General features: G+C 41.0%; 1 long non-coding RNA gene across 1 annotated transcript in view; it reads right to left on the bottom strand.

The window, feature by feature from the left end:
• Window positions 1–26,858, bottom strand: part of LOC139130401 (uncharacterized) — a 97,290-nt gene that overhangs the window by 20,944 nt on the left and 49,488 nt on the right. The window contains exon 3 of the long non-coding RNA XR_011551842.1: window positions 8,353–8,430. This is a non-coding gene — a long non-coding RNA (uncharacterized lncRNA). The remainder of the gene's footprint in view (window positions 1–8,352; window positions 8,431–26,858) is intronic.

The following is a 26,858-nucleotide window of genomic DNA, read 5'->3' as shown; positions in this document are numbered from 1 at the left end:
GATTTAGCCGAGCGGTTCTCTCTGTGGCCTCTCTGCTAGGCGACTGATGCCGTATGTTGTGGGTTCGAACCCGATTGAAAACTAGCTGTATTTTCTATCCTGGGTTGGTAACTCTGCTGGTGGACAGAATTGTCCCGAGGTTATCATTTGCCAAGTTACAGTGATGAAATTCGTTTCTTCGCCTCGATAAGGTTTGTATGTGCGATGTGTGATAGTGAGCATGCATGCGTGAGTGCTTCACGAACTCTACAACGTGTGGAGCGGTCTCAGTCAGAAAAATGTAACAACTTAGCCGGCTATTGAACCACTCTTTTTGGGAGTGGAGATTTAGCAGAGCGGTTCTCTCTGTGGCCTCTCCGCTAGGCGACTGATGCCGTATGTTGTGGGTTCAAACCCGATTGAAAACTAGCCGTATTTTCAGAAACGAGCGGTTTTGGATGTTAGGAGAAGTTAATCGCATCTTTTCTGGGGTCGGTTAGGAGGTAAAGGTAGGCAGGGAAAGGATTTTTCCCCAAAAGAATGGAGGCCATATAACGCCGGGAACACACAGACCTGTACGCAGGGCTATGGTAGGCCTACACCAGCTAGCTGTTCAATCTCTGCCATGACCATACACAGGATCTCTCAATACGTCCCAATGTGTAGCCATGCAATTTTCATGCCAAATGCCGCAAAAACCCGCTCGTTTTGGCTATTGTGTCCTGTCATTTGACTATTTCTTGCCACGTATTACTAGAAGAAGTAAGAAATGGTGATCAACAGTGGGTCGTGGGCCAAGTCATTGCGGGACCAGTACGTTGTGCAGCTGGTTGTGGTACGGGATCTCTCATATATCCGTGTGTACATCAACGCGGTGACCTTCTCCCTATCGAAGCAACAGCATCTCCCGTGTCCTGCTCTGGCTTGCCAATCATAATCTTGAGTGTAATTTTTGTGTTAGGCATTGTCTTGTTGCTGGTCTACAATATATATATATATATATATATATATATATATATATATATATATATATATATATATATATATATATATATATATATATATATATACAATGATGATCATTTTAGTGATGTATTTTTACTGTGCTGTACATAGCATTGTGTACAACCAACGTGACCGTGCGCGATCAAACCCATTTGTTCACTGTGACTGTATGCAGTAAACTCGGTACATAATGTACAGAGTGTCTCAATGTTTGTAGCCATACATGAATTATAGATAGAAATACACCACTGAAGTTCGTTTCTGATCTTAATATTTTACTATTGCATGATGTTGAGTCTTACAACGGCGTTAACGAGTGAGGGACCGCTCCCAATCTCACAACGATTGAAGTTGAGAAGACTTATGTTTACAAACATTTATGTTTTATGAGCAAAAAAATCGTGCACGCACAGTGCGACGACCACTGCGCTTTAACATTGTCATCATATATTAAGACATGAGTCATCTTTAGCTGGAGCTCTTGTGAAACATCCTCCATTGGGCTCCTAGAAACTCAAGCGGATTCGTTGGAATATCGTATGGCACAAACTTTTGGGCTGCACTGTTGAGCTAAAGGCAAAAGGGGGTGAATCTCCAGCAGTCTGTCTAGTTCAAACTGAGTCAGCGACATCAGACAGGCCCATCAAAGCAGTCTGAAAGTTATGCTGCTAGACAGCAGCCAGGGCGAGGACAAAAGACTGGCAAGCATTCTGCTATTGCTAGACGAAGCCTTCGCTGTTGTTTCTCTGCATCTTCAGCGGGCGTCCAATCATGACATCTTATACCTAAAATCTTGACAGTCAAGAGAGACACTGCCACTTCATTTCCATTGTTCCTTGCCATTTTTAAATAGCAAAAATGATCATCAGGGTTATTAATAAGTATGGGGCAACCAAAGTGGTCCTCTTTAACCCCCAGGATGGATATAACAGGGTTGATCGGCGTCTGTCTGTGGCTCTGCACAATGTACAAAACAATTCTTGAACATTTTGACAAAAGAGAACAACACAATCTTCTGTCACATTTCCTCTGGCAATGGAAAGAAATGACGCTGCGACCTGGCAACCACAATGTCAACACCCTAACCGAGAGCACTGGGCTGCCATCAGGCCAAGTCTGTCAAGATCTAGCCAAAGATTGATAGATCGACTTTAGCGCCGACAAGAGGTTCGCACCCCTGCTTGGTTTAAAAAAGATGATTGTGGATAAAATTAGAGAGAGCCACTGGAGGGCAGATTTCGTCCATGTCAAGGAGTATGTGATCCACTGCGATGTGGTTTATAGTGCCAACAATTACACAGTAAGGTCAACCTCCACTGCAGGGCTGTGGGCAGACGCCTGCACCTCTACTGGACATAATGCTTGATATGCGTTAGTAAATTTACGTATATTGACGTATATGGAACACAATATTAACTGCATATGCAAAGTATATCTTTGTATATCTATGAAGATCATGAGTGTACATAATGCAAATCTTTGCACACCAAGTGTAGACTATAGTTTTGCATTTATTAGTATATGTATGTGTATACTTAACGTATTTGACACATGTACAGAATCCATAAATGTATGCATATTGTTGTATATCAACCATTTTACCCAGTGCTCCCTGAAAGATTATCTGCAAATACTCCCCTGCAGAACACCAAAGAAGTCAGCAAAAAAGTGATCTATGACATTAGAACCCACTCACGATGCCCTCAACAATATCAAGCTATGGATCACAGATCAGGAGGGCCAGCTCTTTAACTTCTATGATTTCCCTTGCACCTTTGTCTAGAGTTTGTATAGCACAATGGCCCAAAGCTATGCAGATCCAGTGCTCGAGGGGGACGAGTGCCGAAGAGAGATCTATTATGACCAGCAGAGAGGTTTCTTGGGGATGAGGCAATGGCTCTTTGAAAAAGTGCAAAAGAACATGGTGTGAAGGACAGTCAGAAACAAATGAAAGACTGGATAGCGCAGTAGCTGACCTACACCCTCCATTAGCCACTAGGTAAAGCGTTTTCTCCCACAAAGTGTTTCTGACAAGAAGAGATGAACAGTGGCAGGTCAAAGTGAGGTAGCAATAGCTCTACCAGCCCCCTTGTTGATTCAAAAATATAGTAGCAGTTGTAGGTGCAACGCAGCCTCTTAGATGCACTCCCATTTTTAGTAGCCTGACTGGCCCTGGCCACCTTTATTGGGATAGCTGCTTGGTCTGATCTCATGTTACCATGGGCAAGGATGTTAACCCCATTTTCGATGATATAGCCCTTGCTGTTGAAGGGGGACAGAGAAATCTTGTTTAAGAGCTCTCTATAGATATGGCATCCAAAGGAACACAGCACTTTCATAACATAGGGGAAGCTCCTCCTACTAAAGAGGGTCTCTTGAGCTGCTCATTGTGAATAGCTCTGGAAGCACGCTTTTCCGTGCCCTTGGCCCTTTTGGTGACCCCTCCCTGGCTTTAGTTTGAGTACTTTTTGGGACGCAAGCCCACATAGTCAGCAATAGGGCACCAAGCATACTTGTTCTCCATTTGCCAAACACCTTCTGGTTCTCCTTGCTGTAGAGAAGGTGATAATACCGGTAGTTTTATGCGTTGTAGAGGGGCCTGTACCTGGCCATGTCCTGCACTGGACAAAATGCTTGACATGCGCCGAGCATATTTACGTATATTGACGTATATGGAAGACAATATTAATTGCATATGCAATGTATATCTTTGTATATGGAACATTCCAATACGTGGATATGCGTAGCATATTTTTAAGCAGATCATGAGTACACTTAGTGTACACTGTAGTTTTGCATTTTATTAGTATATGTACATGTATACTTAACATATTTGACACATGTACAGAATCAGTATATGTGTATATATTGTTGTATATCAAGCATTTTGCCCAGTGCTGTTAGAAGTCCTTTGTATGGAAATTTAGGAGGAGAGAGTCAGTATTCGTGTAGAGTAGCTAGCAGTCCTCCCTGTACTGGGCTTTCATCAGGTTGTAAAAAAAAGTCGTACAAGTGGAGTTTAAAAGGGTTCAGGATGCTCACGCCTACAGGGCGCTGAGGACAAGCAGTGCCTTTGGAGCTGGACTTCTGAGAGCTCATTGTTGAAGATGTTTGCATGTGCGTAGGCACGACTGGCCAGCAGGTGCTCAATGTTGTCCTTCTGTATGCACGCACAAACTGCACGTAGACCCACTGGAAGACACTCTGCTTGGTTTTTTCCCAAGACGGAGTTGTTAATCAGCTGATATGAGTCATTTTCAAAGGTGTTAGCAGCCCGACTCCATAGCTCTGTGTTAAGCTAGATGTAGGGCTCCATCCACGGGTTGGCATGAACTTCGAGGAACGGTGGATCTTCTTCAGCTGCAGCCCCTGGTAGAGGTACAGCTGCAGCCTGTGTAGTGGAAGACGTAGTGATCGTTGCCACAGAGGTTGGGGACCAGCTTTTCAACCTTAGAGGGCACTTGCGTTCCTCCCAAGAGCCCTTGCCACTCTTCCTGAATCAACATGCGCTCGGACCATATGGTATTCATTGTGAGTCTGTTGCAGCTCAACAGGGTACCAGAGGTCTACCTCAAGGATGAAGAAACTGAGCACTGTCGATGAACCAGAGCTACCCAAGTGAAATGAAGATATATTTTGCTGTGTTATGGGGGATCCTCTGCTTGGACAGCTCTGAGTAAATGATCTACTAGTTGGGCCCTCGGTACTCCACAGGTTTTTTTTCTAACCGTCAGAGTACATGACCATGTAGCAGAAGGTGCAGGACTCATGCCGAGTCACCTGGGTGTTACTGGCCTGGGGTTGCGCTCGGGCCCTCAGCCTAATGACCAGGGCCTTGATGTCAGCGTAGATCACAAAGAGGGCGGGGAGCTGCTTTATGGTGGTTCTGAAAGGCGAGATTGAGTTTTTTCTCTTCTGGCATCTTAACTCTTATGGCTGTCTCCCCAATCCCCTTGCACTCAGGCTTGTGGGCCTCTAACAGTCCTGATTGGTGTGCTCATAGAGGCAGCACACGCAGTAGTGTCTATGTTGTGTTTCCTTTGACTGGTCATTCAAGCACCTATCAACATCTTTAACCAAAGTGTAGTAGAATTCCCCAGCCACCTCAATCAACAGCATGTTGATCCGGGGCATTCCCATGAGTTGATTGTTTATGTGAAGGTCAATAACACCTTTGCTCCAGCAAAAGACACTTAGGGCCAGGCCTTCCTATCTCTCCACCTTACCTATCTTGGACAGGGGGCATGGGTATCGACGCCTCTGGTGGGTTATCACTGGACAAAATGCCTGATATGCGCTCAGCATAAATTTACTTATATTGACAATATATGAAACACAATATTAATTGCATACGCAACATTATATCTTTGTACATGGAACATTCCAATACGTTATATGCGTAGCCTATTTCTATGCTGATCATGGAGTATACGTAATGCAGATCATTGCACACTAAGTGTACACTGTAGTTTGCGTTTTATTAGTATATGTACGTGTATACTTAACATATTTGACACATGTTCAGAATCAGTATATGTGTATATATTGTTGTATATCAAGCATTTTGCCCAGTGTATTTCATCGGCCTTTATAGATTCTTCTCTACAGGAAACAAAGCTGAGTTGAGGCAGTTTTCATCTTTGTTCTTCGAGTTAATGATTGCCTTCTTGTTTCTGAGAGCTGCTGGTAGTGAGATGTAAGAGCTGCCTCTTAGGTGCTGGTATTGAGCGATGTCTAGGCACATGGTGGTAACTCTATCAGCCACCTAGCCTGAGCCCCTATTTGTCCATATTTTCCAACTTTTCCAGGAGAATTGGGAAGACCCTGTCTGGCGCCTTATCAATATCTCTGATCTCTAGGATCACCTCTTGCCTGTTTTTTTGAAGAACACGGCTTTGAGTGATGTGAGTTACCATATGGTTTGTTTAGTCTAAGGTGGACCTTCAGAGACAACTGTAACCAGGTCCCAAACCTTTTTGGTGAGTCCCTGCTGAGCTGGGGCTGTACACTGTCTAAAAAGCTTGGAAGTTGGCTCTGAGACGATGCATGTCATTAACATTCATCTGCCAGTTCTGCAGGTAATTCCTGATAGCAAAACATATGCAGCGGAAAGGTCGTCCCCAAGAAAGGTTCTACGGTACATCATCAGCCACAGCTAAAGTGTATACTTAAGAGTAATATATAATTTTGCGGGAATGTCTTTTCTCTAATATAAAATTAAAATGTAGTCAAAGGCTAGGAAGCGCCATAACTCAGCAAAAATGGCAACTCATCCTTCCAAACTATCATATCCGGTCTACTCTGCCTCATCATCTTGCATTTGTTTCCTCTGTCAAACTTTCATTTTTTCACTGTCATACCTGCACCCGTACACAGAGAAAGCTGGTTCTGAACGCCAACCCGCACTTCAGGAAGGCTTTCATGCCACCCCTTCCAGAGCCTAGTTTGGTAGATCCTCCTAAAGTTGTTTTCATGCAGTTCCAATTGCACTGCTGCCAAGAGCCCATCAGCAGCCACTTGCACATTGCCTTTGCCCTTCATCGCATATAGTACACCCTTCATCAAATATCTAACAGTAAAAATATTCTGTCAATTCAAAGAAGTCTGCAACTCCGCAAGGGCTAAGGGAACGAGGGAGGGTGTGGTGTTCTCAAAATTAGGTCTCACCTGGCGATGAGTGAGGCCTCCTAGGTGAGACAGAGGCTTTAAGAGGGGATTTCCACACAATTGCACCCCAAAGCCAGTTAATTCAACTTTGTCTTTGTCCCTCACTTTTGGCGAGAGTTGCATGTTTTGGCAAGGGTTGCATTTTGTGAATCTCCTGAGTGAACGTAGGCTAAAGAGGAGGTGTTCCACGATTATGCCTGAAATTCAGTTCATATAACTTTTCCTTTGTCCCCAATGTTTGGCGAGAGTTGCGTTTTGCAGGGTTCTTGTGTGAAATGGAGGCTAAGAGAGGGATGCATGGCGGTGAGCAGGGTGTCCCAGAACCGGTACTCCTGTACTACTAATGACCTTCAGAATGTTAAAGACTAATAATAGTAAGGTCATGGGTGGGGAGAATGACCCACATAAGAGAAGGTAACAGGTTACAATGAATGCATGATGAGCCTTTACAATACAGAAATCGCATTTTGACAGTCTTCTTATCCATCAAAATATCTTGAGGTAACTTCGCATCATGAATAAAAAAGTACGACCATAAATGTATTTTTTATTAGTAATGATTTTAAGGGTTTGGTGAAACAACCATGGTGAAATTAAAGAAATACCCTTGATGGTCTATAGAACAGTTATCTTCATTTCTGTTCTCATTTAGCGTGCACGATTATTAAATATTGCAAAGGAAAATGCATATGGGCGTGTCCCCACTACTGTCCAGTCGACCTTTTTTGCCTTTCTGATGTTTGCCTGACGCCGTATCTTATAACGGGAAGTAAGTATTTCAATCCTTCGTAAGTCCCCGGGCGAGTAACCTCTAGGGTTCTCTTACAGTAATTAGTATCATACTGAGAGTTCAGTTAACACTCGCTACACAAGCAAAATGCGATAAAAACTTGAATGTGGCAAACATCCTATTAAAACGATTCGCCATGCATGTGAATAAAACTTTTGACATGAATTTTCGGTTTCACCAGCCAAAACTACAAGTTTTGCCGATTGATCGAGGCGACCAAGACTTCCAGATTGAAACCGAGAATGCAATCAGGAGGCAATGCCACAGTCACATGGTGTATTGGCGCTGCTGTGTGGTACGCATTATCTATAGCACATAGCGGTGGTCATGTACAGAATCACAAGTGACTGTGGTAGTGACGCATTGGATGTGTTGGCGTTGTATATCCATGGAGGCATCATGGGCACGATCTTCCCAGGGTAGAAGTCCACAGGATTTAAATCAAGACAGCGCTTGCAGCATACTCTTTTGGTCGAGCAATATTCTCCAATGGACGTGACAGTGGCGCTAGTGGGAGATTCTACTGGAGAAACAGAAGGCTAGCATGCATAGGTTGCACTGATCACACACAGGCTTTATACTTTGTTGTGTTAGCAGATATGGGGCAGAGATAAGGTGGCGTTGGACCACTATTCAAAGTAAATTACAGCATTGTGATGTCAAAGCGCACCAACCAAGACCCCCCTGAGGGCGTGGCCTAAGTGCAGCAAAATGACCCCGACAGAAAGCGCACATAGAAATATCAACAAAATAAACATTTGCGCGTACTTTTGTGTTGCAGTTCTGTTGCGATGTGTAACAATATTGCCCCCTGGAAGCTATTTAGTCTGTGGAACCAGTTGATTTCAACAGACCTTTAATATAATATATTTTACATAATACACAGCACATATAAAGTATAACAAGATCACCTTTTCATGGGGAGTGCATTACTCTCTAGGTCATCAACCTTTGCAGAGGTTCGAGGTGCAGTAGCATTTCCGGTAGATCTGAAAATTGAGATTTTTAACAGTTAATATACAGAAAAATATTTGATGTGACTGATATGACATTAACACTAGTATATAGGCTAATATGCATATTTAAGTCAAAGGTAATCGAGCTCATTAACATTTTGTCAAAAACTTTGTCTCCATACTTACCCTTGTGTACCAAAAATCATATATTTTGCCCTTTTGTCCAAGCCCAGAATTAGATATGTGCATAATTAATGAGATACAGTATGAAGTGTATGATTTCCCAGATACTTGTCTGGCAGACCAAGCCAATATGGTGGTGCCTCAAACTCACGACAGGAAGTAGAACATTATTGTGTACATTTTACAGCACAGAGTTGTGAAAATCAGTAAGGTAGTCATGGCTTCTCAAATGAATATTTGTAGTAGTGTACTGCTTTTTCGCAGTTTAGAGGTTACTTATTATTTACAGGATGTTTAAAATTCACACCTTACCACTACAAAGGCCTGGGGTCATACAAACTGTCAGAACAGCCACTTGTGACCAGCTAGGTATACGTTTTGGGAAAGTTGTAAAAAATATTTGGCTGATCTAACATTTGTTGAAACAATAGAGAACTGAAGAATTAGAGGATGTGCCATAATCCCAAGAAGGCTAGTGGTCTGTGTTGGGAAAAGTTACAATGGTTTTCGTAAATATGCAAACAGTGAGGTTGTAAATTGAAAACCTTGTTAACAGTGACATGTTAGTCATTCATGGCAACATTTTCCTTATTCAAATTTCTGCTCATGCTACCGACTGATATTCTGTATATGAAGGCCTTCCTCTTCACATTGATAGCAGGGAGTTTTAAACTTCAGACCAAGAAAGCATGGCTGGTTATTTGTCAGTAAAGTCTAAACTCTCAAGGGCACCCCAAATGTCTCATATTTCGTGCCATATAATTTTGTACATGTTCAGCGCACATTTTGGCAGCATGACAATTTCAATCGACAGGACTTCCAAGATGATTGACAAATTAATATCAGTTTAAGTTTTGCATTTGCGGAGACATAATGGGTTTTTCCTGAGATGCGAGGAGCGATGCCTATTTTGTTGTGAATAGCTGATCATTAAAGGATTGCACTGGCAAATGTATCCTCTGTAATATGTCAAAACATCAAAGTGAACAAAGTGAGCCCTCACAATAAAGTTCGAGTTCTGACCATTCAAGGTCAAACGACAGAGCACTGTACATTTTCTTACGAACGACTGGTTGCTCACTGTCATACTTGGATGACAAACAATCTGTCAAAGTACCGCTTTCTTGCAAGCCAGAATATTATCAATATCATACAAAAATCAAGATTTATATGCTGTAGCTGTTGCCGTAAAAGATTCTGTAGTTTACGACGAGACTTACCCGCAATCATATCATAACATTTAACTGACAGATATTGTATGTATTCATTGCTTCGATATAAGTTTGTGTGCGATTTTGTGATAGTTAAGGTGTGCGAGCGTGAGTGCTTCTGAACTCTACAACGTGTTGAGAGGTCACAGTCAATAAAATGTAACAACTTTAGCTCTGTGATTGAACCATTCTTTTTGAGAGTAGGGATTTGGCTGAGCGGTTCTGTCTGTTGCCTCTGCGATAGGTGACTGAGTGCCGTACGTTGGTGGGTTCACCCCCCCCCCCCACACACACACACACACACACACACATATATATATATATATATATAATATATATATATATATATATATATATATATATAATATATATATATATATATATATATATATATATAATATATATATATATATGAATGCATGGCTATATTGAAATATGTTGTAATTGGCTTGACGTTTTTCACTGGCTTATGTCCAGTTTTCCGATTGGCTGATGTACTTATATTCTGATGAGATTCAAGCCTTGTTTTGAGTTGTACCATTTTGTTGAAGGTATATCAGTAAAGGAAAGTTGTATTTAATCAGTAGGGAGATGCTTAATTTTGTTAGTGATAAACATTAGTTTGTAGGTGGAGATAGAGGCACGTACAAATACTGTAAGCTTTGATAATCTAGGGTTGAATTTAAAATGTCATTTAAAAAAGGCCTAACACAGTGAGGACTTTGACACCTGTACCAGAATTTGGAATGGGCCAGAGCAAATATGGCGTCCAGTGATTGCACTTGAGCAGCGATACTAACTACTTATTCTTACTGCCTCATGCAATTAATTTTCTAAGTATCTTTCTTCGTGATTCATATTTGAAAGACATTCTGTGTGTGTGTCTCTAGATTAGTTGAGCAAATATTAATGTGATTGAGGGTGGGAGAAAGTTTTACTGGCAAGATCGATTGCTACGGCCATGGAAGTATTATACTTCCATGCTACAGCTGTATACAGCTGTACTGCGTGAGGGGCGCCCTCAAGGAATCCATCAAATTTTGTAATGGAAAGTTTTACTTGTTGGTGTACAAGTCTAATTAGTACGCATAACACCAAAATAAAAATATCAAAAACTATAGAAGCTGATAAAAAGGATCTTCAGGCTGATTAAATAACGGTAGTCAGAAGGTTTGACAAACTTTACAAATATAAATAAGGGAGCCTTCAGTAATTACAGGGGGTGGGCCGGGGGAATTGGGGAGGGTCACTTTTTAGAAAACAATTCAAGGGGGAGGGTCACTTTTGACAGAACCTATTTTGAGTGAGGTCCAAAACTTTGATTGTCCATGTGATATTTCCTGAATAGCAAATCACCAACAAAATACATGCACATTATAGACCGCTGAAAAAAATCATAGTTTCATCATAGACCACACAATGCATATTGAATCGACATTTCAGTTAAATTCAAAAACAATTTGTTACAAGAAAGTAATAAACATAAACATTACAGAATAATCCGAAGCTGGCAATTTCGTATGTTGAAATCACAAATTACCGATCTGAAACATTGACTGAGAAACACGTCAGGAAATGGTGTGAAATAGGTGAACAACACGACGTCATGACCGATCGCTAAAATAATAAATCACGGAAGGATCGAGATTTCCATGAATCTCGCGTACCACGATATCTGTAAGCGATCAGGTCGGCTGCTCGGTTGCTTTGAGGGTGACCCCGGACATCTCATCACGAGTTATGTTTATTTTCGGAGCAATGGGATGAACCACGGACTGGGTTCATATATATCTTCGTTATTGAAGAAATTAAAGTCCAACCTTTGTTGAAATCTTACGATGTAGTGCCAACTCAATGAGCCGATCTCGGACACAGGTATCATCGTACGCCTAAGCCTTTAAAGAAGATCAGGTGATGACGCTCCTTTGCTACCCTTGAACTGACAAATACAATGATTTTATGTCTTACGAGTTTTTTTAATTCTCATAACAGAAGTCCAAACATTACTGGGGCAGCGGGTATGTAAAAAACTTACCAACCCTCCGAACACGACATGTCATTGCCGTGTGTGAGAACACGTGTACTTGTACAAACCATACGGCCGTTTTCAGGGCAAGCATTTATATCAAAAGCGACTGTAGCATACCGGTACTTCGGCCGTAGATTTGGGGAGGCTGTTAAAAAAGTGGCTCTCTTTGACTGACTGTATTAAATAGATCATGGAGGCTACCACCATGCCTTGAGTTTTAGTTGTTTTCGATGTCATTGTCAATGCAACTATGGACTCTACCTACAGTTTTGAATAATACAGTGTACGCACTTTTCGCAAGAATACATCGTACTGGTACTCAGTACTAAAAGTCACATCCGAAAAGGGTCACTTTTGCGATGTCATTGCATCATAAACGCTTGTTAGTAAAATAGTTAATGACACCACGAAGTTTTCTTCCTGTGTGCAAAGCCAAAATACATGATGGCCAAATTGATAATAGTGCCCTCGTGCGCCTGTTCAGTTACCCTTTTACCATCAGCAGAGAATTCATCATCAACTGCCATTGCCATTACAGAGTGACCATGCCGTTCAAATACCTTACACCTCGATCCGCCTCCATTTATAAAGGTCATACTCAGGTGCAAGGATTACCTTCAATGGCGCAGTGGGTCACAGGTATCAAATGAACCAGGCCACACTCTTTATACTCACTAGTTGGTTCAGTGACACTGCATCAACATTCCTGTGGTGCACAACTGGGTAATGAAAACCTAGTAGTCAAAGTGAGCCAGTGTCACTAGCCATCTAGCAATGCCCCGGCAGGGTTCTTGAAATTAAGTAGTCGAACCAGTGCAGCATGTACAGTCTGCAATGTAAAACACTAACCAAGCAAGTAGTATTTGAAGTATTTATAATGTAACTCTATCAAAGGCAAAAGTTCATGGTGTGTGACACAGTACTTCCTTTCTGCGCTTGATAACACAGCCTACATAACTAACTGGCCTCTTTTGCCCTGTTACATCTGACTCAATACAGGCCCTATCCCGATATCACTTGCATCTGTATCTGGTATGAAGTCACCTATTTCTAATGTAGCTGTTCAACTAGCCTTTTATTAATCGAATGAATCTTGGCAAACATCTGTCCCAAAAGACGGCATTCTTCGGGTAAGTCTTAGAAGAAACTCAATCCTTAACTCTGTTTGGTGAAGATATCACTAGAAAAGTGACTGACAAAATGTGTACTGCGTGGCGAAATCTATCTGGATAGAACACCAGAAATGTCTCCCGACAAGCTGTTAATAGAACAGGCTCAAAAGAGTTCCAATTTTTAAGCTATGTAACGTGTAGGGACTGTCTAAAATCAAAATGTTGAATCCATACATTCCAGAGAGTTGCAGTAAAGCAGATAAGTGTGATATTTTGGCAAAATATACATTTTATGATACAAGCATGACACTTTGGAGGACCATCAATAGTGATTTCACTCAGTAACAAAACAATGCTAGCCACTAGAAAATCCAAGATGGCAACCGAATAGCAGACATATCCTATATGACTGCCAAACAATATTTTAAGGTATAATAAGCAGTTTAGTACCGATTTCAGTGGTTCTGTGTCAAATAGTATGGTTTAATGCGCTGAGGCTGTTTTGCTGGTCTTAATTCATATTTAATAATTTAATTTGTCCATCCAAGATGGCGACCATATGGCGGTCATTTCCCAATATGGCTTACATGACGGGATGCTCGCATCTAAAAAACAGTACACTTTTTGGGGCTCTTTCTGCACTGATAATATGCAATCTAACGTAGTTATATCAGATTTTATCAGACATTACATAACGCTAAGTCAACAACTTCAGATACGAATAGCTTGGCCGGTACTACTTTATGCCAAGGTATTGTACAGTGGAAGCGGCACAAACTCAATCTCGTGTAAACCTTGACAACAGTATTATCATTTCAGGACATCGGAATTTGTTCCTACTTTTATTAATTTGAACTAACATATGGCCTTGTAGTATATTTATAGGTCCTAATCTGTGAAAATGAGGGTATAATGTTCAAAGAAGTTCAAGGCGAACGATATCTGTATGAGTGAAGTGTGTAAGGCAAAATCTCTTCCCCGCACACTGGCTTTAATCGCTATCTATAATCACATTTTGTAAACAGCTTACGAGAGGGCAAATAACTTTAATTAGAAGCTCCATACCCGTTGAAAAGCCCATTTGCCGGGGTGAATATGCCTTGAAAGTGCACTGTATTTAGATGGGAACTCCCGTCATGTTATGCAAAAATGCACATTTTAGATTTTTAGACATATAATGCACAAATTATTATCCACTTAAATTCTAGCTATACAATAATCATGCTAGACAGAATACTCCAGGCAAGTGTTGGGGGTCAAAAGGTCACTTGTTTTATTTAGAGTTGACAGGCTTACCAAGCCAAATGCGCCAACCCAGAACTACAATTAGAACACAAGAAAATTCAACTTGTTTGAAAGCTTGACAACAATGAACAATGTAGCAAAGCAGATATTTAGGATGGGTGGGAGGGAAGGCGAGGTACAAAGCATGGTCTTAAAAAGGCAAGATGGCGGCTATAAACCCACTTGATCAGAACTCCAAAGTTCAACCTCATAGCCGCCCATTAAACTACAATAAAACTGCCGTGTTATTGTAAACTTAAATGCTAGCTAATACAACAATCATACTAGACAAGAATACTCCAGGTAAGTGTTGGGGTCAAAGGTCAACTTATTCTATTACAGTTGACAGGCTGACCAAGCCAAATGCGCCAAACCCCCACAATGCAGTGGAAGGTCGTCCCCAGACAAGTTTCTACAATCATCAGCCACAGCTAAAGTGTATACTTAAGAGTAATAATAATTTTGCGGGAATGTCTTTTCTCTAATATAAATTAAAAAATGTCATTGGTCTAAGCAACAGCTAAAGCATGCATTTGCAACTTTAAGCTTAGTGTCCTCGTTCACAACTGTATAGCATTAAATAGAAGGTGAGGACCCAGTCACCCTGTAATTTAATGAGGATGGGAGCAATACCCAAGTTAAATGCAAATGTGGCTCCTCCTCCTATGGAGGAATGGCCAGAGTACTTACTTACAAAGCCCTAAATGGACAAGCTCCACAATATCTCAGGAATTTAATAACACCTTGTGCCTCATCACGTGTTTCTTCTTCATCATCTGAGAAATGCCTTCTGCACACACCTAGATGGAATCTGACAACCTATGGGTCGCCGCTCCTTCTCTGTAGCAGCTCCTGTCCTTTGGAACTCTTTGCCCCTGGACAAAAAACCTCTCCTAATGTCTACATTTTCTAAAAGACGCTTAAACTTAACATCTTCCAGAGAGCAATTTCATTGTAACTCTAAGCGCCATTGAGCATTGTTTAACTTTGGATATTAGGCGCTATGTAAATTTTCTAGATAGATAGATAGATAGATAGATAGATAGTACATGAGTAGGGTTGTACCCGCCAGTCTCTTTAAACCAATTTCAGTATCTTTGTGAATTTGGAATGTGCACATAGCACAGTATGTTCTACTACCGGCCTGACGTGATATATGAAAACAGATGAGATGTGTGTTAGAGTGTTTGGTGAGAGGCTAACCATAGTTTGGTAAGCCAAAGCAGGAGTTTGGGACACTTAGCGAGCTGCAGCACTAACATCCGCTCTCAATACTGGATAGTTTTTGGTGTGCAAATAGTTAAATGAGCAACAGAACCAGAAATTGCAAAACCATCTCTGCGCAAGTACTTGTCTGACGAGGGTAGTCTATGTATTGCACTGAGTAGAGTGCCGTTCCTGCAAAGGTGAAAAATGCGATGAGACAAGCACTCCAAAAGGTTTGCGTTAATTGGGATGGGTGAGGGTCCCAGATGAGGATGGATATCGTGCAGGACGTGTGGGTGATTGGTACTTTTGCTGGGGGATTCCCCATGAGTGCGAGCGATGCAATCGTTGACTTTTTCTAATAAGCATGTTGTTTCCAAGGGTTGGTGCACCCACCTTTGCATGCATCAAGCGAATAAACATGAGTATCCTGGATGCTGGACGGCTTTAAAGTCCTGGCCAAGAAGACAGCGTAGCGAAAGACAGTAACATGGTAATGACAATGATAATGGAAGGATTCCAAAATACACAAAGAAGCGGAGATAGGCTAGACGTTTGGTAGCTGTATGTGTGCTTTGTAGATTCCGCATAGCTGCTCCTTTAGTCATGCAGCAATGTCACTATCCAACTTCTGTACACGGCACGCTGAGATGATAGTATCACCACAAGTTGAAAGCTGATCTTTCTGCAGCAAATTGTGTGTTAACTGTGAACTTTATTCCGTTTATGAGTTCAGTCAGATGTCTGAGATTGTCATGAGAACATTATTTATGATTGTTCCACTGAACTTTTGTCGATGCGCGAGTTAGCAGAGGAAGACTTCAGATTAGTTCGGCATGTCCCACGACCGGAAGTAAACAAAGATCTAAGATGGCTCGCTCCGTGGTAGCTGAAATGGACGCTGCTTAGCAGTGAATTGCGTGTGTTGTCGCCGACTTTCATGTGCGACATTACACGGGACTTACAATTGTGCTCATCATCGAACATTAGTTAAAGTCGCGTGTGAACTATTTGTGTTTCCCAGCCGCGTGGTCAAGTCTGAGGTACCTCTGCGGTAACGTTAAGTTTTCCATAGAAATTGTTAAGCATTTAGAAAGGGTTTGAACAGAGTTTTTGTTCTGAAAGTGTGTTCGACTCCTGCCGTCGGGAGGTCGATCGTACGGTTATTGTTACCATGGAGTAATATTTATAGTTTTGAAGTACGGTTTTACTATTTATATGTAGACCCCGATATTTGACACAATATAGTAATATACAGAAGTTGTTGTTACATTATATGACTGTGTGTTGTTCCTCATTTCATGCCCCATGCTGTGTAGCCCTGCGTACAGGTGTGTGCACGTGTGTTCCCAGCATTATATGGCCTCTACCACAGCCCTGCAATGGTCTATGAAGAGAACTGAGGTCTCTGCGGCCTGGATCTGGACCGCAATGAAGAAACAGTCTTTTTGGCCGAAATTCTGCTCTATTGGGGCAAAATCCTTTCCCTGCCTACCTTTACCTCCTAACCAATCCCAGAAAAGATGCGATTACCGAACTCATTTTCTGAAACATAACATACTCGACAAGTTGTTTACCCATGGAGATCCCCATTTTGAATCTCGCTGCAGAGACCCCAGTTATCTCCACAGACCGTTGCAGGGCTGTGGTGGAGGCCGATATACGCCAGGAACACACAGACCTGTACTCAGGGCTACATGCTCTGTTGCTGCTCTAGAGAGGTTAACGCCAGTCTCGGACTTGTTGGCCCTGCTAGAGAAATAAATTTGGCTGAGCTTCGGTCGGTTATTATTCTGCCGTCTCGAAACATCGGTTACACAAGCAACATTTCGGTGAAATTCCAAAGTCAATTTTTTTTCCATAACTCAATACAAACCTTTGTAAAATTTGACCCCCCCTTCAATCATTGATTGTAAAATTTAACCCCCCTAAAAACGGTTTTGTAAAAGTCAACCCCCCCCCCCGATTTCCACCCCGACCCCCCCCCCCCCTGTAAAAACGAATGCTCCCTAAACAGTCCGTCAGAGGGGCTAGTGATTGTGTCCTAGGCTTGCGCATTTGAAGCCTTGTGAGCAGTTGCTGCCTATGTCGATACTGAGGGTGATCTTTCTGACAGCCTTCCTCAATACACACATGTGCATAGCGGCAAGAGGTGCGATTACAACCATTTGCGTTTGGAAAATCAAAACATATTCTTTCCTCTGGCGTCGAGGCTGCGCAATTTACTGGGTACCTTGCCTTTTTGCAATGGTGTCTGGCGTTTCTCTAAATGGTAGAGTGATAGGTGAAGGTCAAAAGAGCCCCATTTGATTTCACAGGTGGCCTGTTTTTCTGCAGGTATTCATGGTCGTACGTCATCACAGACGGGGTAGCAAATGACTGAATATAGTCGCCAATGTTTATTGTGTGGTCAAGATAATCGGAGATATCCTCTTGCGATGCCCCACGTGTTATCAGCACCTTCAAAATTCTAGCGTTAGCTGACACCCATTGCGCTAATGTTACCTGGTCTGGTTTGGGACGTTGCTTGAAGTACGCATGACCAATTTCGTATCTCTCCTCTGTTACAATTCAGTTTCATCAGTGGAATCAAATGAACCCTTCTTCGTGTTACATAGTCGGGATGAGAAGAGGTTTTGAAGATTTTTGCCCACCTTTCTGTGAGTTTCGGCCCTTAGTCGATGGTTTTGGCTCTATGAACGTTTTGCAAAGCGTCGTCTCCCATTGACTGGAGCAGTTCGTTTAATTCCTTCAGGTTTGTGAGGTCTTTGGTTGTCACACGTTTTGCCTCTGACACATCGTCGTTTCCAGATGTATCGGTCTCTGAGACTGAATGTTTGCTTCCGACAATTGGTGACGTGCTCGGCGAAGTAGGCTACGTTGACCGATTGGGAGACCGAGGTCGTCAATGTCTTTTCACTCAAGCATTCCAGCGTTGTCTTCGACGTCACTGCTTCGTCCGTTAGCTTTCTGATGCTTTTTCTCGATAGGCCGGCTGATTCACACCACTCCACAAAAGCAATTCCCCGCCTTCCGTCGATTGCATTGTTAGCTTGTTTGCACACAATTTCTGAACAATCGACAAGCACAGTGCAAGGCGAGGTACGGTACAAAGCTGGTCTCAAAAGGCAAGATGGCGGCTATAAACTCCAAAGTTCAACCTCGTCTCCACCCATTTAAACTACAATAAACTGCTGTGTTATTGTACGCTTGAATGGTTTCTGTGTCAATTTGTATGTTTATTTGCCCGATACTACTTTTGCATGTTTAAAAGGTATATTGTTTATATTTCTTTATCCAAGAAGGCAGCTGCATGGCTACCGTGGACTTCCGAGGATATCTGTATACCCTATTTATGTCATAAAAACAGTTTATTACCGTTTAAAGCGGTTTTGTCTAAAGTCTTATGTTCGTTACATGCCCGAGACTGTTCATGCAGGTTTAAATACATATTTTGTAATTTTGTTCATCTTAGATGACGGCCGTATGGTGGCGATTTTCAAATATGACTCTAAAACAAATCCATATACTATATTTAACGTATAAAATGCAGAATTCATGACAGATTTTAGTGAATTTAGTGTCAAATTTATGTTTTTACGTGCCAAGGACTGTTGTTTCAGGTTTTAAGGTATAATTGTAATTCCCGTTCATCTTTTAATGGAAAACATACAAAATTTATTATTGAACTAGCACTCGTGAAACCATTGCCAACTTTCAAAAAACGTGTTGTGTACGTTTTCTAACCAATTACTGACACTTTATTTGTCATTGACGTGATATTAATTTAGGCAGAACAACTTCAAAGAACGGTATTGTGCTAATCAGGCCACTGTGATAACACATTCTCTATTATATAGGTCACATTATGTCGATAGACGCACCAAAGTGTTACCTTGTTATTCCCTCCCTCGTCTCTTGTTGTACGTCTTTTGGCAAATTACACTATATTTCCTGTCCCCATATATGACCTGCCTGATATGCATCACGTTTGGCATGTTGTATGAGTGTCAACTGAATTGGAGGAATTAAATTGTATTATCGTTGCTGCTTTCAAAAAGGTCCAATCTTGCATCATTCATATGTATAGCTTATGTTGATCTATCAATACCATACATATATTTAATAAACTTTCTAAATGCAAGGCCCTCATCATTGACTGATACTGGTTATTGAGTGTGTGTTCTTAAGGTGTCAGACTATATCCTCAAAGACATTCCGTTTGTACCCTGTAGATTTATTTCCCTTCCCTCGGAAAGCAGATACAGTATGGAAACAGGAAATGAAGGCAACTTCACGCATTGTTTCTACCTTTCTTAGTGATATGGTATGGTGAGTAGATCAATGCTGTTTCATGATAACGGTAAGACACCGGTGAATCGATAGTGGTTTAACCCTCGTCATGTGATCGGTTCCCTGTGAAAATGGTTTTATATTTATGTGATTCGTCTTAATGGTGTTGCAGGGCCAAAGTTGGGTCCCTTCATCAGTCGCTCGAATGGTTTTGTATCCCCGCGTATTTAGTTTGATGGTAGCCATTGTTCATCAAAGAGAGATGCTAGAATCGTTATGTTGTGGTCTGACTGTTGAGTGGTTTGTTGTTCAGACCGTTTGTTTAAACTGTCCTCATGTTTGATTTTTGCTAAAGAGATGTATTTCATGTTTTTATTCCTTTTGTATTCTGTGAAGGGTTTTTCTGGAAAAATTGTGGTCAGAGTTTAATTGCCCTATTTTCCAGATTCTTGTCAAGTATTGTCTGATTAGGATGCTTTTACGACTGTTGCTTAGATAAGTTTGGTTGTTACGTCATTACTCTTATGTTTGTCAATGAAGTATAGCGAAAACATTGACAAAATGACAAAACCAGGCGAAAAACAAAAGGAAAGGAGCTTTTCAACAAAATTCATGTAATCTGTAAAAAAGTAAGCTAGTTTTCAAAGGCAAGAAAAAATAATCTTCTCTTCTCTTAAAATACAAAACAAAACGGCCTCATATAAAGGTCACCACATCCTCCAAAAAGAGAGCTACCGTTGTAACTAATCCATGTATCCTGCACCTCATCACACAAAGACATAAACAACAAACAGAACATTCAACAAACGAAAAAAAAGCTTCTTAAACAAAGAAAGCAAAAAAACGGAAATGTCAAAAAAGTACACAGACGCCGCAAAAACAAATGGAAGGTTAAACAAAAACAAGAACTGAGTAAGAACCTCAGATTCATCAAAAACCTTTCAAATCAAAAGTTAACAATTGTTTAATCAAAAAATGAAGCACAGGCTTTAATAGATAACATTAAGGAAAGTAAAAGAGAGTTTAAAATCTACACTATTACTTTAAAGCAACACAGGCCGAAAATAACCATGCGGTGGACATGGGAAAAAAAACTTGAAAACATGTGCGACAAGAAAATCATTGAGGAGGCAACTTACAGCTTCCTCCATCAACATCCAAAAAATATGCACACCACGATGGTACCACGAGGTAAAATTCTTGGTATACAACAATATACACATATACTGTTTGTCTACATTTGTCAAATACTTAAAGCCCGGCTCGAAATGGACCGGGATCAGGATTAGTGCCAAGTTTGGGTGGGCGTTTTGGGGCATGGCTTCTGCATAATGAGTCTGTTGGCAACGGTTGCGATCGTTCGCATTATCTGCGTAATCTGTTTGCTCTCAAATCACACTCAGGCTTGGGTACGTACACGCAGCCTTCGTTTCCCGGTTCGTTTCAGTTATGCCATGGCAATACTCGAAAGAAAAAAGAAAGAAAGAAAAAACTAGGAAGGAAAAGGAACACGTCAGGAAAATGGTAGGAAATAGGTAAACGGCGACGTCATGACCGATCGCAAAAAATAAAGGAAATTCACGGAAGGGTCGAGACTTCCTTGAATCTCGTGTATCACGATATTTGTAATAGCGATCGCGGTCAGTTGCTCGGTTGCTTGGCGGGCGGGTGATATCGAAAAATTATCACGAGTTATGTTTATTTTCGGAGCAATTGCAAGTTTTGCTCGAAACGTTTGTTAACCTTCGACTGGAATCAATGACAGACTGGGTTCCTCTCCGTCTTTCTTTCTACCTCCATGGTTATTGAAGGAATTAAAGTCCAGCTTTTGCCGAAATATTATTACGATGTAGCGCGGAATCAATGAGCTGTCCTCAGACACGCGTATCCTAAAGCGTTTACAAGATTGGGTGATGGCTTAGCTTTAAAACGGAAGGCGCTTACTTGTCAACTTGAACTGAAAGATTGAATGTTTAATGTTCAAATCTCTCACAGAAGTCCAAATGTAACTGGATAATCGGTATGTCAAAACCTTACTAGTACCAGCCCTCCGAACACGACATGTCATTTCCACGTGTAAAAACACGTGTACATACGGCCGTTTTCGGGGCCAGCATATATATCCAAAACAACTGTTCAGTACCGTCACGTTCGGCCGTAGATTTGGAAGGGGGAAGTTGTTAAAAACGTGGATCTCTTCGACTGACAATAATTAAATTGATCATGGAGGCTACCGCCATGTTTTGATGGTTATTTTCGATGCCATTCTCAGTGCAAACTACGGACTCTGCTTACGCGCTTTTCGCTAGAAAACATCGTACTACGGGTAAGCTTACTGACTAGTCCTCTTGCTAAGTCACGTCTGAAAATGGTTCACTTTCGTGATGTCATTGCACCATAAACGCTAGCAAAAGAGTTGATGGCAACACAAAGTTTTCATCCTTCGCCCGCTGATATAAGTCTAAGTTTACATATAGTTTGTTTACATCGTAATTGTTCTCGTATGCACAGCAAATGTTTGACCAGTTTACGCCTCTGCGCGTCACCGAATGATTGACAATTGTTTGAATCATGGAACGACTGTCTCCTGAGGGCCATTCCCTTTGTTCAGAAAGCGATTTTTCCCCTAATCGTCGTAGTTTTAAAAAACTTTGTGAAACTTTGCAGATACCTGTATGGCCTAGGTGTTTATGAACAGTCTATGTTCATGGTATGCCAAAAATATATGTTTGAGAATCGTTTAGGCCGATTTTCACGGAGCGGTCTACCTAGCTATTGCCATTGTCACTCAAGCGCCATTATGATTTTCAATAAGTTAGGGGCCTTTTATACCCCGCACACCGTTTAAGTGTACATGTAGGTATACTAATAAATGCACCAGTACAGTGTACACTTGGAGTGCAAATCTTCATTACGTATACAGTTGTTCTGCTGGTATACACTACGTATGTAAGGGTATTGATATGTTCAATATATACAAAGATATACATAACGTATACAACTAATTTTGTGTTCCATATACATCAATATATATAAATATACTTGACGTATATCGAGCATTTTGCCAAGTGTATATTTTACCAAATACACAAACCCAAATAGAAGATACAATCTTTATCGGATGCCTTATCAAGCCAACAACCAAATCTCAGAATTTCTAGACTGTTTCATAAAAACAACAGTCCAAAGACAATTTACAAACGTCACGGACACAAAAAGCTTCTTTACAACTAAAATAAATAAATACCAGTTACCCTATTCTGATAACATAAGACGTAAACACAATTGGAACTATTTTGTGATTATAAGATCTTGAGCATTTTGTTATAATCTTTTTAAAAATCATCAATCTAACAGTGTTTTGTGTGAAGGCGGGGCAAATTTCATAAATTATTGATAATTGCACAATCATCAAATACATCTCTAACAAATTTACATTTTTGTCTAGCTTTTCGCACGCTCAGGAAAGGAGAACCCATTAAATGTAACTGATTTGTCAATTTTGTTTAGGTTTAAGTCAAAATACAAATTCCTTTCCAAGGTTGATTTGTAGGCATTTACTATTCTCACCAAACGATGCATGATAAAATTTTAAATTTTCGATGGGAAAGTGGCCTTTTACCTCTACCCAAATCAGTTCTGCTGTAGTGTATGTTTTGTTGGTGATCTCTCTTTCAAATGATTTGGTAGATGTTAAGAAAATGTCTTGTCACATTTATTTATTTCATATACAAGGAAATGAGACCTAGTAAATTTGATTAAACTACCCTTTTCTTGTGAGTGCACTAATTAATACTGGAAAATTTTACAAAATCACTGAACTATTTCAGCCCTTCTATCAAAATGAACTATTTTGGTAGATGCAAAGAAATGTAATCAATATCATCTGTCTGTTGAAACCTTAAAATATTAATGCAGGAACCAAAGTTTTGTCTGGCATTTTCAGGGACTGTACAGAGATATCTTTGCAGCTTTCAGGGACCACTCCGAGGAGACCCTAAATCTTTTTAGAGACCACACTGACTTGACCTTGAAACTTTCAGGGACCACCCAGATGAGTCCTTGAAACTTTTGGGACCACCCGATGTGACTCTGAATCTTTCAAGGACTATCCTGATGTGACATTGAAACTTTCAGGGACCACCCAGATGAGTCCTTGAACTTTCAGGGACCACCAGATGTGACCCTGAATCTTTCAAGGACTATCCTGGTGTGACCTTGAAACTTTCAGGGACCACCCAGATGAGTCCTTGAAACTTTCAGGGACCACCAGATGAGACCCTGAATCTTTCAAGGACTATCCTGATGTGACCTTCGCTCGTCAGCTTGTACATTCACAAGCATTACTTGGTAAAGCTGACAGGCAGAGGAATCACTGAAAAGATTTGGTCCAACTTCCTGCAGCAACTACAGCATCATATATTATGTAATGGCTTAACCCCGCGTCCTCATGGCTCCGATGTGTGACTGGTCGGCCAGGCGCCGAAACACGTCTTTGCGTATTATCACGCGACGAGATCTACAAGGCATGTTCTCCCTGGCATAAATGTGATGAACTGGGCAGTGGCTGAACCTTCAGTCGATTTAGACGAGCAGTCTTGACGATTAATGGTAATTTTCGCTTGTTGAAGTATGCTGCACTGTGCGCTGGCCGACGGGCGCTGGTCTTCACAGTAAACAATTTGCAAACAATCATTTCATGATGGCATATTCCATTTTAACCTACAGGGACACCTAGGGCGCATCGCGCGATTGTGTAAGGTCCCGGGTAAGGTACATGTTGCTCTTTTATGCTGTAAAGTTTTCCCATCATTTAAAATACTGTGGTTGTATGTAACAGTCTTCATGATTAATTTGGAGATGTAGTCAATGATATTTTTCTCGTTAAGCGAGACACCGAATCGTACACCAACTAATATGGTCCTTGCTAATTAACATAGTAAAGGTCACGGGTCACATTGTTGTGAGACTCTGCATTGTTTCAAGTCGAGTGTGTAAACGGCGCGACGTTCGAATGAATTTTGTCCACTGCACTAATTCCTTCGTCGGGAAAGGTTACTGATTCTGAATGTAGGACGTCCATTACCCCAATTATTTAATGACAGGACTACATGGAAAGCAACGGAATACTGGATATCGCCGATGAATTTGATGTCTGTTACCACAGTCCTTTGTGGAGTGACAGTGCTGTTCCCGATCTCGACAATGATGTCAGCAACTGTGATCGTAGCGTGAACATGACTAAGACTATGAGTCCTTGAATCTTTCAGGGACCAATTGAGGTGTCCCTGAATCTTTCGAGACTCACTCTATGTGACCTTGAAACTTTCAAGGACCGCCAGGACGAGTCCTTGAAACTTCAGGGACCAACCTGAGGTGTCCCTGGATCTTCAAGGACCATCCTAATGTGACCTTGAAACGTTCAGGGGTCCACCATGATGTGTCCTTTAATCTTTTTCAGGGACCACTTAGATATGACCCCTAAACATTGTTTTAAGGACTGGCCTAGAGAGGCACTTTGAAATAGTAAAGAACCAATCAGATATGATCCCGAAACCTTCAAATGCATCCAGGTCCTCTAAACAATACAGCAATCATCAAGTTTTGACCTTTATTCTTGACATTTTCAAGAGTGTGTATCAATGAGATGAATATCCTTAAAAATTGTCAAAAAGGATAAATTTACAATTTTTGAAAAGCAGATGGCTTTAAATACTACAATTTTTTTATACTACTTTAACATTTAATTCGATAATTACAGTTTTGATATTTTCACTAGAAAAATTGATAATTACTAAATGCTTTGAGTAAACCCTCTCTTAGAGAGCATATTCTGTGACTTTTACTGTTCATCTTATAATCACAAAATAGTTCCAATTGTGTTCGTAGTATAAAAGTACACAAAAATGCCACAAAAAGAAGTCACAAATGCAGTGATCGTGGCGGTGGCCTCTAAAAATACCACCAGTGAAGAAAATAATGTCAAAACACATACAAAAAACCTGCATGAAAGCCACTCTTTCGATTATTCTCAAGGCCATATATTTGAGTTCAATGAAGAAACTAAAAACAAATCTGGGGAGGCAGAATTGGCTCACCAGCCTCACGAGAAAAAACCCCAAAAAACTGACATCAGTTTCCATGAAATGGAGAAAGTAATATTAAATCTCCACTCGGATCAAATATTCATACTGAAACATTTCAGAGAAGCAATTTTCACTATTTACACGGGAATAGACTGTGAACTTCTAATATTTTCGGGAGTACAACACCCTGCACCCTATATTCAAATTCACATTTGACCATTTTGTATAAGTAATTGTACGGGTTGGAGTGGGTTTACAATTCTAAACCTCATGGCTTTAGTTGCCATGTTGTGAGCCACACGAGGCCGAAGGCCGAGTGCGGTTTACAACTTGCCAGCTAAAGCTGTAAGGCTTAGAATTGTAAACACACGAGAACCTGTACAATAACCCACTTATACCATGAAAAAGAGGAAATTTGAAAAATAACATGACCTAGTTGTGCGGTGCTATCAGAATGATCAATTGCATTGCGCCTTAAAACACCTGGTGTCATTAGGAATTGAAATTCTGACACAATAGCATAATATAATACAGCTTTCTCATTGGCTAACAAACTGACTGCACTGATCCAAGTGCACATCAATTTGCCAGGTGGTATGATGCATGTGCATGTCACTGTGTATCGGCAACGCCACCAGTATGGACGCATACTTGAATATCTCCGACACAATGTAATCGTACTTTTTTCTCATTTCTTTCGGCAACTGTTTGTTGAAGGGAACCATCCAGCCATGTAGCCAAACGGTTCACTCGGGTTTTTTTGAGGGGCTTTAATATTCATGATAAATTAAGGCAAACACATATGGTCAAATCAAGGCATTGAAATATATCCAAAATCTAGGAATTGATACAGATGAATTTAAACCATAAAGTCGTTTCAGCCCAAGTCATTACGACATCCTCAATTTCCGGCCCCAAGTAATTTAGGCACTGCGACCCAAGACGTTTCGGCATCCCTATTACGTTTTTTTTGTTTTTGCTTTGTTTTTTTGGGGGGTCACACTAATTAGTAAATGACTGACTAGTCATATTCGTAAGCTTGACCTTTGCCTTCTTA

Source organism: Ptychodera flava, chromosome 4 (genome assembly GCF_041260155.1).
Source record: "Ptychodera flava strain L36383 chromosome 4, AS_Pfla_20210202, whole genome shotgun sequence".
NCBI classification, from domain to species: domain Eukaryota; kingdom Metazoa; phylum Hemichordata; class Enteropneusta; family Ptychoderidae; genus Ptychodera; species Ptychodera flava.
The sequence above is the reverse complement of the archived record's forward strand: the minus strand, read 5'-3'. Positions and strand labels throughout refer to the sequence as shown.